The sequence below is a fragment of the Leucoraja erinacea genome, chromosome 2 (assembly GCF_028641065.1).
Source record: "Leucoraja erinacea ecotype New England chromosome 2, Leri_hhj_1, whole genome shotgun sequence".
Lineage (NCBI taxonomy): Eukaryota > Metazoa > Chordata > Chondrichthyes > Rajiformes > Rajidae > Leucoraja > Leucoraja erinaceus.
The window spans coordinates 47,963,826-47,975,057 of NC_073378.1; the positions used below are offsets into that span (position 1 = coordinate 47,963,826).

Consider the following 11,232-nt stretch of genomic DNA (forward strand, 5'->3'; position numbering starts at 1 on the left):
TAGTATGCATCTTTTAAGCTGATGTCTACCATAAAGTATCCTAGGAAATCCATGGTTAGTAGTACAATATTCCATAAGTGTGTAACCTGGTGAATACTCAAGTGGTAAAGTCAATGACGGTGTAACATTCACCATCTTGGGGTTTTTTTGGTGCCAAAGGTTCATATTGGCTTCTTTATGACCCCTAGTATTCTATTCCAGTTTGCTAGTCCCTCATGTTCTTTTTAGTGGGAGGGTAGACCCATTGGGGTGCATGCTGAACTGGTAATATATGGTCCCTAGATAAGGGACGTATCAGATATTAAACTGAAAAAACATATTATACTTGATCTTAGCCAAAAGGCCGAGAAGGGATGGGTTCTTAATTCAATTTTTATCCTTGAATACTTTTGGTATATGACTACCAAGTGTGATAGTTCTCGGGCGGCGAGTCTCCTTGTCGGGAGTATGCAGGGATTACCGGCCGGTATTTGAATTTCCCTCCAGTCTGCTGCTGTTGGTCAGACAGCTGTTAGCGGACTGGGCATCGGCGCAGTACCCTGACTGTGGACCGCAGCGTGTGCAGTCCCAGTGCCGCCTCTCCCCTCTCCACTGACGGAACGCTCCTTCCCTGGAGTCAAACGGGGGCCGCTTCCCTCTGTTCTGCTTTGCTGTCTCCAGTTCCCCTGGAGCAACAAAGAGAAGCAAAGTCGCGAGTTAACCTGTAGGTAAGTACTTACCTAACGGTCCGTTCCTTCAGGCTTGTAGCGGGAGCGCCTGTACTCCCGTTCGTCGCTGTTGCATCTGCGTGAACGCAATGTCGCGCATGCGTGCTGGACGGGTTCTTTACATAGTCACTCACGTGACTCCGAAGTAAAATTATGGATTTAGGACTACTGCATTCAGAGCAGGGTTGGCAGAATAGTAGTTTGGAGGCTATTTCTGAATAATCATAAATTTGAGTGCTGTGTCACATGATAGCAAGTTACCATTTAGGACCAAGACTAATAAAAATGGTAAATAAAAGGTGAGAGGGGAAAGATTTAATAGGAATCCAAGGGACAACCTTCTCACACAGAAGTTGGTGAATATATGGAATGTATTGCCACAGGAGTATGGAATGTGTTGCCAGAAGAGGTAATCGAGGCAGGTATTAAAACAACATTTAAAAGACATTAGAACAAGTACATGGATAGGAAAGGTTTAGAGGGATGTGGGCCAAATATGAGCAGATTTGACTAGTGCAGATGGAGCATCTTGGTCAGCATGAGCAAGTTGGGCTGAATGGTCAGTTTCCGTGCTGCACGATGCCATAACTCTAATGGAAACGACTTCACTCAGAGAGGTATTTTCAGTGAAATATATATTTCAGTGCCTTTATCTTCAGAGAGCTATGTACATTCTGGGATCAAGAAATATGATGACGGCGATAGGAATTTTGATGAAAGATCAACAGTGAATGTTGGGAAAGGCTCTTTAGTGTCTTGTGCCTCACTGCTCCTGTCCCTTCACTCCTTGCCTGGTAATGTGTTTGAAGGTCAAACTCTAATACACATTATGAAAAAGGAGTAGATTGGAGCATCGGAATTTGATGTAATAGGTATTTATTTTTATATTGATGCCAGTGTCAGTCACTGGTGGTTTCAGGTTGCTGATATAGGATGAAAAATGTTGGAATCTTATATGGAAAAATACTTCCTTATCTTTTTTTATTCTTTTCCCCATCAAGTTTAGTGACATTTGCACAGGTACATGGAGGTACAGATACAATTAAAAAAATGCTTGCAGCAGTATTGCAGTTAGATTCAGGCAACACACAAAACAAAACACATAAATTCTGAAAGACAACGAAAAGAAAAAGACTACAAAAAGAAGATATTGGTGCAAACCTCAATAGAAAACAAGTCCATAGAAGTACAAGAGATAGTTTGTATTGTTCTGTTGCTGTCGTAGTATTAGGGTTGTGCAGATCAGTTCATAAACCTGATGATTTAGAAAAAGTAACTGTTCCTGAACTTGATGTTGTGGGACTTCAGGCCTCAGTACTTCCTGCTGAATTGTAGCAGCAAGAAAAGTACATGCGTGGAGTGTGGGGATCCTTGATGATTCAGATTCAGATTCAATTTAATTGTCATTGTCAGTGTACAGTACAGAGACAACGAAATGCATTTAGCATCTCCCTTGAAGAGCGACATAGCAAACGATTTGAATTAAAAAAATAATAAGTGTCCGGGGGGGGATGGTGATTGGCAGTCACCGAGGTACGTTGTTGAGTAGAGTGACAGCCGCCGGAAAGAAGCTGTTCCTCGACCTGCTGGTTTGGCAACGGAGAGACCTGTAGCGCCTCCCGGATGGTAGGAGGGTACACAGTCCATGGTTGGGGTGAGAGCAGTCCTTGGCGATGCTGAGCGCCCTCCGCAGACAGCGCTTGCTTTGGACAGACTCAATGGAGGGGAGCGTGGAACCGGTGATGCGTTGGGCAATTTTCACCACCCTCTGCAATGCCTTCCGGTCGGAGACAGAGCAGTCGCCATACCATACTGTGATGCAGTTGGTAAGGATGCTCTCGATGGTGCAGCGGTAGAAGTTCACCAGGATCTGAGGAGACAGATGGACCTTCTTCAGTCTCCTCAGAAAGAAGAGACGCTGGTGAGCCTTCTGGATCAGAGTAGATGGACACCGCCATCTTGAGGCAGAGCCTCGTATACATGTTTATGATAGTTGGGAAAGTTGAGCTGATGATGGATCAGGCTGTGTCTATCACTCTTTGGAGGTTCTTCTGTTCTTGTGCATTGGAATTGCCATACCAGATTATGGCAATGTCATCGAGTCATAGAGTGATACAATGTGGAAACAGGCCCTTTGGCCCAACTCGCTCACACCAGCCAACAATGTCCCAGCTGCACTAGTCCCACTTGCCTGCACTTGGTCCATATCCCTCCGAACCTGTCCTATCCATGTACCTGTCTAACTGTTTCTTAAACAATGGGATAGTCTCAGCCTCAACTACTTCCTCTGGCAGCTGTTCCATACACCCACCACCCTTTGTATGAAAAAGTTATCCCTCAGATTCCTATTAAATCGTTTCCCTTACACCTTAAACCTATGTCCGCTGGTCCTCGATTCCCCTACTCTGTGCATCTACCCAACCTATTCCTTTCATGATTTTGTATACCTCCATAAGATCTCCCATCATCCTCCTGTGCTCCATGGAATAGAGACCCTGCCTGCTCAAACTCTCCCTGTAGTCCTGGCAACATCCTCGTTAATCTTTTCTGAACTCTTTCAAGCTTGACAGTATCTTTCCTATAACATGGTGCACAGAACTGAACACAAAATTCTAAATGCGGTCTCACTAACGTCTTATACAACTGCAACATGACCTCCCAACTTCTATACTCAATACTCTGACTCATGAAGGTAAACTGCCAAAAGCCTTTTTGACCACCTTATCTACCTGCAATTTGACCTTCAACGAAACTGTACTCCTAGATCCCTCTGCTCTACAACACTGAGTAGAGCTTGGCCTCCCATTTACTGTGTAGGTCCTGCCTTTGTTCGATGTCCCAAAATGCAAAACCTCACACTTCTCTGTATTAAATTCCATCAACCATTCCTGTGCCCACCTGGCCAATGGATCCAGATCCTGCTGCAATCTTTCACAACCGTCTTCACTATCTGCAAAACCACTGACTTTTGTATCATCAGTAAACTTGCTAATCTTGCCCTGTATGTTCTCATCCAAATCATTGATGAAGATTACAAACAGTAACGGGCCCAGCACTGAACCCTGAGGCACATCACTAGTCACAGGCATCCATTCTGAGAATTAACCTTCCACCATTAATTACCCTCTGCTTCCTTCCATGGAGCCAATTTGCTATCCATTCAGCTATCTCTCCGTGGATCCCATACAATCTGGCCTACCTTGTCGAACGCCTTATTGAAGTCCATGTACACAAAATCTATAGCTCTGCCTTCATCAACCTTTTTGGTCACGTCTTCAAAAAAATTAATCAGATTTGTGAGACATGACCTCCCACGTACAAAACCATGCTGACTATCCCTAATCAGCCCTTGCTCCATGAGGGGCATAGCGAGGGTGAATACACTGCCCTTTTCCCAGGATTTGGTGATAAAAGAACCAGAAGGCATAGGTTTAACACGAGAGAAAAAGATTGAATAAGATCCCGGGGACAACGTTTTCACATAGAGAGTAGTACCTATATGGAAAAAAACTACCAGAGCAAGTGGTTTAGGTACAATAACATTTGAAATACATTTGGACAGATACATGGTTAGGAAAGTGGTAGGTAGGAAAGTGATAGGAAAGTTTTTACACAGAGAGTGGTGAATCTGTGGAACTCTCTGCCACAGAAGGTAGTTGAGGCCAGTTCATTGGCTATATTTAAGAGGGATTTAGATGTGGCCCTTGTGGCTGAAGGGATCAGGAGGTATGGAGAGAAGGCAGGTATAGGATATTGATTTGGATAATCAGCCATGATCATATTGAATGGTGGTGCAGGCTCGAAGGGCCGAATGGCCTACTCCTGCACCTATTTTCTATGTTTCTATGTTTATATGAAAGGTTTAGACGGATACGGGTCAAATGTGGGCAAATGCGACTATCATATATGGGCATCTAGCTTGGCACGGATATGTTAGTCTGAAGGATCTCTTTTCATCTTGTATGGCTATGATGCGATGAGGTATAGTGGATTGGTTTTTATGTATGGTAATTAATTGCAGGTCATACCTAATTATACTCATATTTCACAATTGTCCAGACTGAGCTCACAAAACTCAACCAAGACCAAGGATCATATCTGGTAAACTAAAAGCAAAATACTGCAGATGCTGGAAATCTAGAATAAAAACCAGTACTGATGAAGTATCACTGACCTGAAACACTAACTTTGTTTCTCTCCACATATGCTTTTGAGCATTTCTAGCATTTTTCTGGATTACATCTGGCATTTTCCTTCACCCCAGCATACCTGTGGGATTAATTCAAATCGCTCCCTGTATTTTCAGTAGAAGGGCAGGAGCAGCAGGCCACTGATTCATTTAACCCTCATTACCAATTTAGCATGTTTCACATTTCTGTAAAATTAGTAGCATATTACCATTCAGTACGTTTGGCATTAAAAGGCTGCAATACAACAAATATGCAATGTAACTATTCATTGCATTGAATATATCCACTGGTGTATTGAATTTCAAAGGGGTATTTTCACTTACTCCAGACCCTAATATCAGAGTTGAATTACCTCAGTCAAGTGGAACTTCTGATCTTACACACATGATCATTTGACTTATTTAAAGGCCTTGATATCACAGTGGATCAATGTCTCCTTGATGACTGCAACTAAATTGATTTTCAGTTGGAAATTGTCAATTCTTTTTGAAGCAGCATTACTTGAATCCAGCAATTATAAAAGGCAAAGAATAAACAAACAACGTGATTTAAAAAGCAGTGCATGGAGAAGTATGATACAAATATTACATGGATTAGGTATCATCATAAGTCATTAGTGTATGTAAAATAGTGTTCTAAGCTGAACGATTCTGCTTCTTTTGTGTCCACCTTCCATGTTTCACATGTTGACATCGCTGTCATCGTCCGTCTTGAACAGGACGCAAGCTTCCGGCGACAATCAGTGGAAGCCATCACTTGTTGCAATAGATGATGGTGGTAGCTTGGGATACTTCCAGTTTCCAGCCCCGCGACGTGGAAGCTTCTGCTATGAGGCCAGCTGAACGATAAGCAAAACCCTTTTCCGATGCAAAGGCCATCTGATGATAGATCATTGACCTGCAACATCAGCACTATTTTATTTACTCTACAAACTGATGTTGCCTGATCTGCTGAGTATGTCTAGTATTTTCTGTCATTGCATTGTTTTACAAATGATTATCCATTTATATGGTTTGTATGAACATAAACATTCAAGTAATAACAATGCTTTAAATTCAGCAGCTGCCCAAATTAATTAGTTGTAGAGTTGTACCGTTCAGAAACAGGATCTTTGGCCCACCATGACCATGACAACCTTTTTGCCCATCTACATTAATCTCATTTCCCTACACTGGATACACATCCTTCTACACTTTACCTACTTAAATGCCTGCCTGATTGTCTCATAACCCCACCACCTCCTCTAGTAGCATGTTCCAAATATCACACTCTCTTTGTAAAATTATTTTCCTTCAAATCCCCTTTAATACTCCTTCCTCTCATGTTAAACATGCCCTCTTGTTCTTAATACGCCTAATAAAAAATACTATCTGCCTCTTACAATTTTATAAATCTTTATCGGGGCAACTCACAGTCATCTTAATTCCAGGGAAAATAAACCCTTGAATTTTTGATTCATTCCAAACACTCCCCACTTGGAAGCGTTTGGACGGGCTTGAACATCAGAGTAGGGACTTTTATACTGCCAACTAGAAACTAATACAAATCAGAGCAATAGATAATAAAAGCAGATGTGCTTTTTTTGTGGGAAACCTCAAACATCAGTGCAAATAGTAAGTCATAATTCAGTGAAGGTAGAGTGAGGTGCAAATTCGAACATTCAAGCACACACACAAGTTGGTAACTAGCATTTGGAAAGTACAGGCATTCAGGAAAATTCTCTGCTGGTATTTTCTAAGTCGCTATCCAATCATTCAACTTTCCTATAGTGCTCCAATCCAGACCACATCTTGGTGAATCGCCTCTGCACTCTCTCCAGCGTAACTACGTCCTTATTATTGTATGGCAACCAGAATGGCACACAGCTCTTCAAGTGTGATCTAACCAGTGTTTTGTAAGTTGAAACATACATTCCTGCTTTTTATATTCTAATAGACCAAGTGGGACCCGTTGGGTCCCGTCCCCTCTATGCGTGGTTGCGGGGAGGGGGGGCGGACTGCGGGGGGGGGGGGGGGGGGGGGGGTTGACGTCACTCACAGCATGTGGAAGAAGGGCGCACGGAGCAGACCTATTCTGACATCATCAGTGAAAGACAGTAGTTTATAAATAAGTTTTTTCAGATTTTTGAACATTTTCAGTAATTATTTGAGAAATAAAGCCTGAAACTTTCAGATAAGGCGATTTTGGACTCCATTGGGGAAAACCTCTGCCGGAATATGTAAACATTTTACCGTTAACACGTCGTTTTTTGGCGAAGATGTGACACCACACAAACACAAATAAACACACACACACACACACACACGCACACGCACACATACACAAATACATCCACATCCAAGATCAGAGTTTTATAAGTACAGAGATGCCCTGACATATGAAGGCAGACATGCCTTATTCCTTCTGCACCGCTTTCATCTGTCTGTAGAGTAAATAAAACAGTGCTGATGTTGCAGGTCAATGATTTTTCATCAGATGGCCTTTGGATTGGAAAGAGGATTTGCTTATTGGTCAGCTTAAAACACTATTTACATTCACTAATGATATGATGATACATAATCCATCTAATATCTGTATCTCATACTTTCTCCATTCCTTCATCATCAATCCATCTGTAATGTCACATTCAGGGAACTATGGACATGAACCTCAAGGTCGCCTGTCATTAGTATGCCTCACTGTCCATTTGCTGCATATTTCCTACCAATTTGATTTCTCAAAGTGCATCACTTCGCATTTGTCAGGATTAATTCCATCTGCTAATGTCCCACCCAACTTTCCATTTGATCTATGTGTTGCTGTAGCCTTAATCAATCTAGTTCACTATCAGCAACACCATTTTTGGTCTTCTGCAAACTTATAAATCATATCTTCTATATTCACATCGAAGTCATTGAAAATTTGCATTAGAACTAATCCAAAAGCTTGTTCTGACAAGCTTGGGTTTCAAGCTATTTAATTATTTGAAGTGTGTTATGTGAAAAGTAGCTAAATGAGACACATGATGTAATCGGAATGAATAGTGAAAAAGACCAGCTGTCAGACAGGAAAGGTAGTAACCAATATCCCTCATTACTGAGGAGGAAACCTAAATAATTCAGGTTTGGTACATTGTTTATCCTGTTGCAAATTGTCAATTCAAAGCCAGGTTGTACAATGTACAAGATCTTAGATATTTTTTTCTGCAGAAATGACTCATACAAATATATAATATCAGTTTCCAGTTCATCAGACCTCTACTATCTTAGGTATACTTTACATTTGAAGTTTTTTTTGGCAACAAAAGAGATTATGTACCAACCTTTTAAAGCACTGGTTGAATAGTTTATCTCCATTATAAAACCCCACCCACCCCATGTTTTCTTTTGAGTGTAAATCAAAATCCTCTGGCTCTGGGTTTATTGATATTGATATGATAACAAAATAATAAAAGCTTGTCTTCTGAGTGAGATCATAATCTGCACATAATCTTATAAACAGGTAATTAAAGTGATTGAATCCTTGCCTTGTTCTGACATGACTCCAATATAAATTCTGTTTACTGGAATGAGTGCGATACTAGCCATCTTGAATGAGAAACATATTTATTAGTTCCTATCTACTTTACTCTTTCAATCTGTAATTCTTTCATTATTTCCGGTTAATTTCTACATTATATGTTCTTTTTGTGGCGCTTTTGTCTTCAAATTTTTTTTTTCTTCCTTTGTATCATACCTCAGATTTACACCTTTGATTTTCTTTTCAAATTCTTTGTTGCCATTTGCTCAACATTCATTTTTTTTCTTTACTTCTTGTATATCAACCGTTTGCATTATTAAACCCAACAAATGTGCAGAAATAGACACAAAAATGCTGGCGTTGGGGAGGCACAGTTGCGCAGCAGTGGAGCTGCTGTCTCACAGCTGTAGAGAGCCGGGTTTGATCCTGACTATGGGTGCTGTCTGTGCAGAGTTTGAATGGTCTCCCTGTGACCACATAGGTTTTCTCTGGGTGTTCTTGTTTCCTCCCACATTCCAAAGACATGCAGGTTTATAGGTTAATTGACCTGTAAATTATCCCTAGTGTGTATGATGTGAAACTGGGATAACATATAACTAGTGTACAGTCTGAAGAAGGGTCTTGACCCGAAACGTTGCCTATTTCCTTCGCTCCATAGATGCTGCCTCACCTGCTAGTGTACGAGTGATCGATGGTCGGCATGGTCTTGGTGTGATGTACGACTTGTTTTCACTCTGTATCTCTAAACTAAACTAAAAACTCAGCAGGTCAGGCAGCATCTCTGGAGAACATGAATGTTTAGGGTCGGGATCCTTCAGCCTGATTGTATGAGGGGGGGGAATGGAGAAATCGGAAAATCAGAAAAATGGAAGGTGACAGGGGGAAGGGGAAAGGGAAAAATGTATGCGCTCTCGGTGGGACACAGGGAAGAGAGGGGAGAGCGGAAGTGTACGGGGGCCTCTCTCCTCTCTCCCCTGGTCTCGCTCCTCTCTCCCCCCCCTCTCGATGCCCCCCTCTCTCCATCCCCCCTTCCCGCACCTCTCTCCTTCCTCTCTCCCTCCCCCGCTCTCTCTCCTCTCTCCCCCCCCCCCCCCCCCCTTTCTAGATGCGCTCGATGCCCCCAGCCTCTCGATGCCCCCCTCTCGATGCCCCCCTTCTCGCCCCTCTCTCCTTCCTCTCTCCCTCCCCCGCTCTCTCTGTCTCTGCCCCTCTCTCTGTCTATCTCTTTCAACCCCCCCCCCCTTTCTAGATGCGCCTGCGAGTTGGGGGCTATGCGTCAGTGGATAGGGCGGGGATAGGGTAAAATGAGCCAATTAATAATATTAATATAATATCAAGGGGAGTGGTTAGTGTGTGTGGGGATAGATAATATGTGGGGGGGGGGGGGTGGTTAGTGTGTGTTTGAGGCCACAGGCCGCCCGCCCCCCTGCCCCACAACCGTGCGTTGTGGGGACGAGACCCAACTGGTCCCACTTGGTCTAGTATAACTATAAAACTCTGATCTTGGAATGTGTGTGTGTAATCACATCCTTGCGAAAAAACAATGCGATAACGGTTAAAAATTTACATTTTCCGGTAGAGGTTTATCCCGAGGACTTCAAAATCGCCTCATCTGAAAAATTAATTGCTTTATTTCTTGAGTTATTAATCAAAATGTTCCAAAATCTGAAAAAACTTAACCGGCTGTCTTTCGCTGATGATGTGATGACATCACAATGGGTCTGCGCACTATGTTCACGCGCTGCGAATGACGTCACCTGGCTGCTCGCTGCCCAGCCGCTCACCTCGCTCTCCCCTCCCCCACCTCTCCTCTCCCACTCCTCTCTCTCTCCCCGCTCTCCCCCTCTCTGAGGGTTGAGTTGGAGGACCATGCCTCCCATGGGGGCTATGGGTATGGGATGGGTGCATTGGGGGAGCAGACCCAACGGGTCTGCACTTGGTCTAGTATACATAAAATTCTCATCTTGCCCTCTTCAAATTTGAGTTTATAAATTTGCGCAAAAACGGTACACGATAGCGCTACGATTTTCGCCACCTAACTCGCCATTCTCCTGTGCTGCAAGTGCATCAAGTTTTATTCCGATCGGTGAAATATTACAAAAGTTATTCATCTGTTATTTGCCGGGTCAGCGACGGCCCTCCGACACCCGCTGTCAATCACCGGCGGCGAGAATAAAGCTGAAGGAGCAGAGTGAGCAGAGTGTGTGGGCTGTGTTCCACGGGTGGGGGCTGTGTTCCGCGGGTGGGGGTTTTAATCAACATGCGACGGCGGTGGCCACCACGACGAGCTGGGAGCCGTTGAGTGCAGCCGGGGCTGGGAACCACTGAGTGCGACAGGCACCGGGGACGGGAGACGCTGAGTGAGTCTGGAGCCGATGAATGCGGTCGGACCTGAGGCAGTGAGCCGCTAAGCCCACACCCCCCCTCCCTCCACACACCCCCGACACCACCCCTCCCCTCCTACAACACACACCTCTCTCCCCACCACACACACACCCCTCCCACTTACACACCCTACCCTATGCCCACAACCCCCCCCTCCCCCACTTTTACTTTATCTGGGATCGGGGTACACCAGTTCTACATTTGCTGATATATTATCCCGGAACATGAATTCTTATGTTGTATAACAACTTTTTGAATGAGATTTTATTGAATGATTCCTTTAAATAAATAAAAAAACATGCCTTCCATCAGCAAAAAATTATTACATTTCTTGAATATGATTTTGCTATCATAAAACCATGTTCACTCTGCATATTTTATTATCAATTCCCACCTGGAGTGGGAAACGCTGGAAACAAGAAGGGCAAGAAACAGACTAGCCATGTTGTACA

The 11,232-nt window shown here is 43.4% G+C and overlaps 1 pseudogene; it reads right to left on the reverse strand.

Moving 5' to 3' along the window:
* Positions 1 to 244: 244 nt before the first annotated feature.
* Positions 245 to 355, reverse strand: LOC129693501 (U2 spliceosomal RNA; annotated as a pseudogene).
* Positions 356 to 11,232: the final 10,877 nt, after the last annotated feature.